The following is a 3,390-nucleotide window of genomic DNA, read 5'->3' as shown; positions in this document are numbered from 1 at the left end:
CTTTTTTTTTTTTTTTTGTTTAGTCAAATTTGATAAGCCAAAATTCACTTTTTCAAGCACAGTTTTCTTTGGCTGATTTTGTTTGTTTGTTTGTTTTTATTTCTTTACACACTGTTTAAAATTTAAAGTAAAAAAAAAAAAAAATGATAGTTTCACACCAAAAGTAAGAAATAAAATTGGGTTCTTTAAGTTTGGGGTAATTTCATTCCTCCCTAAACTTTAAAAAGGAGGAAGTACCCTAACTTTTCCTCTCTTAGTTAAACTATTTTGAAATCTTATGATTCTTAAAATGTTCCATTGTAAAATGTCTAAAATACCCCTACTAAATTTAATATCCAAAATATTTTTCCATGTATTTTGAGTTTTATGTGGTGGTCATACTTAGAACATTGATTTACCTAGGTTAAATATTCTAGACTTAAAATTTTATCTAATGGAAACTTCAATGACACATGCCTTTTGTTATCTTTTTTTTTTTTTTTTTTTTTTTTTTATATATATATATATATATATCTTCTTACTTAAAAGGGTGTTCATTAAAAATTAAGTAAGCTGAATATCATGGCAAGACTCATAAAATGTAAGATAATTAAAAATGAAGTATGAATAACAAAATCTTTATTGTGGATAATTGCAAGTATTTGATGAAACCTTCAATTGTAGTATATGACATCATTCATTGTAAAAATTGAAATATTGTGTCAATGTTTCGCAAAACTCAGTTGCTTATTATTAGAAAAAATGATATTCATTTTCACTCTTAGAAACTTTTAGTGAGTTAATGTTGCCTTTAGCAAATAAGTTCTAAACTATCATGACAAATAAATACTCATATTTAAAATAGTTAATCTAAGTTTAAATACATGGTTTCTTTCTTCTTCAAATAGTAGTTCTATCATAATTTTCTCACTCAAAGGGGCAGCACTGCCACTCAAACTAGTAAATAGTAAAAAAGTTAAAATGGTTTAATTTGTTAGTGTTATCATTGATTTATTCATGATATTAAAATAATTTTCTATATCACTATAATATATTGAATTATTGTATTCATCTCCAAATATATATATATATATATATATGGCAAAGAATCTGAATTACCGTATATGACAATAATATGTTAAATCATTGTATTTATCTCCAAATATATATATATATATAAATATATATGGGGTAAAGAATCCGAATTATACCGTTGGTATTAGTAGTGACCAATTAGATTGTTCAATGTGCAACGTGTGTACTGTTGTTATGGTATTTAGGATCCAAGTATGATAATGCTAGCATGTTCTTCTCTTGTTCAGAAAATAATCTTACGCTAGATCTTCAATTGTCCGCAAAACTATGTTTGCTCTTGCCAATCCTTTAATTCGTTTATTTTACATTAGTTTTGTGTGTATGAAATGGAGAGGATTGTATTCACTATCAAACTACAATCATAAAATTAACAATATTGGTAGCAGGTCATTCAAAGTTCAAACCAGCCAAAAAACTATTACATGCACAGATAAAACAAGCAAATTATTACAGCCACTACAGTCGATTAAGATCCAACAATCTAATCCCACACCACCCAACCATTATGCTGCAAACTAAACTTCCCTAACAATTCTTGGTTGGTATTGTCCACACGCCGGGTTGAGGAGGACACACATACCGTTGAGAATTGGGGCCTAATAGTTTACAAGACCTGGGCCACCAACTATTAGTAGGATGGACATAATCCTCGAACATGGAACCTTCAAAGGTTTTCAGGGTGTACTCAGTACTGCCGGGCTTGGCCTCGAATTGAATAAAATACGTTATTCCACTACTGGGAATCAACTGGATCTTCACAAGTTTCACAAATTCAAAATTTGTACCCTACACCAATTGTTCATAATCAAAGAATTAATAAAGAGTTATAAAGCATATATAGATGGATATTAAGAAGAAGAAATAAACCTTAATTTTGTTGTAGCGCTCTAACAACGTCTGTCCATGGAGAGAAATTTATTTCGTTCCTGTTCACAAAGCTGAGAAACAAGCAGATTTAATTGAAAACCTTCTCATAAAAAAGAAAAGAGACACACTCACCCACACAATGTAGCACATACCTGTGTCTCATGGATCCATTTCCAACCTGGGTAAAATTTGAGCGGGCTTTGAAGTTCAAGTTCAAGGGGAAGGGGGAGACAGGGCCAAGGTTGGACATAAAGGGGGCAAGGGCGGAAAAGAGGGTGGGGGTTGAGGGCAAGGGCAACAGAATGAGAACAACGAGTTTGCTTTTGTTTTTTGATGGATATTGGGATCAGATTTGCCTTCGCCTTTTTCTTCTTCTTTTTCAAATTGACAGGTGAAATCATTGAAGTCTGGAAAAATTACAGCCTCATAGTCCTCATAATCTGCCATGATTCGATCTCTGAGACCAGAGAGAGAGAGATAACATGAGTTTTGCATTTTTTTTCTCAGTAAAGATCCACACAGAATATGGAAGAGAAAAATCAAGGCAAACTGAACAAAAAGGTAAAAAGGAAGCAACATACAAATACAAGTCATTCACACAAGCATGTTTTGGACACAAATCTTAAACACAGTACAGTAGAGAGATACACCAAGGAAACATAACATACAGACGCTTGCACAGGGCACAACACAAACCACATCATCAAACGCAAGGCAAAACCAAATCAGATTACACTCAAAATGAAAGAACCAATTTCGAAATCAACCCCAAACCTAGAAATATACCATCAACACACAGAGGATCCACAAACCAATTGTTTTGCAGCACTGGGAAAGAGGGGGAGGAAAATACAGAAATTGAAGACACAAAATAGAATTGGGTTTTGGTATATCATATACGGTCCCATACGAATGAATAAACCAGAGAAAAAGAGAGAAAACCACACCTTAGAGAGACCCTAACGCTGCTTCTGAAAGACGCTTGCTATGAAGAGCCTGACTGCCCTATATATACAGATCACGCAAGGTCGGTGACACGCATAAGGCTAAACCTAAGCCTAAAACCCTAAAACCCTAAACTATGGGGCCCAAAAAAAAAAAAAAATTTAGTAGGTAAATTTTCCCAAAAAAGACTTGGCCCCCCCCCCCCCCCAATAGTTTCATGAACCACAGCCGGCCAGCCCAGTCAACAGTCCATGCAAATCTTAAAAAAAAAAAACCAAGCAGTACAAACTCCAAAACAGCAAAACCAAACGGAACACGTGAAAAAGTGAAAGGCGAAGGAAAAAAAAAAAAAAAAGAGTGAGGCGAGACAGAGAGTGAGAGGCGAGACTTTTAGAGAGATTCACGCCGCTCAGGTTCATTTCTACTTTGTGTGTTAGAGATATTCAAGATTCGGCCGGTACATGTTCAATCGCTCAAGATGAGCCTCACTGCCTCAGTAAAAAA

The 3,390-nt window shown here is 34.0% G+C and overlaps 1 long non-coding RNA gene across 1 annotated transcript; it reads right to left on the bottom strand.

Moving 5' to 3' along the window:
* Positions 1 to 1,327: 1,327 nt before the first annotated feature.
* Positions 1,328 to 2,987, bottom strand: LOC136062679 (uncharacterized). Its single transcript, XR_010624408.1, has 4 exons — positions 2,889 to 2,987; positions 2,094 to 2,398; positions 1,942 to 2,012; positions 1,328 to 1,860 (listed from the first exon to the last, which is right to left on the bottom strand). It is a non-coding gene; the product is annotated as an uncharacterized LOC136062679 (long non-coding RNA).
* Between the last annotated feature and the right edge of the window lie 403 nt (positions 2,988 to 3,390).

Source organism: Quercus suber, unplaced genomic scaffold (assembly GCF_002906115.3).
Source record: "Quercus suber isolate HL8 unplaced genomic scaffold, Cork oak 2.0 scaffold_439, whole genome shotgun sequence".
Classification (NCBI taxonomy): domain Eukaryota; kingdom Viridiplantae; phylum Streptophyta; class Magnoliopsida; order Fagales; family Fagaceae; genus Quercus; species Quercus suber.
Note: the sequence above shows the minus strand (reverse complement) of the source record. Positions and strands in the feature narration are given on the sequence as shown.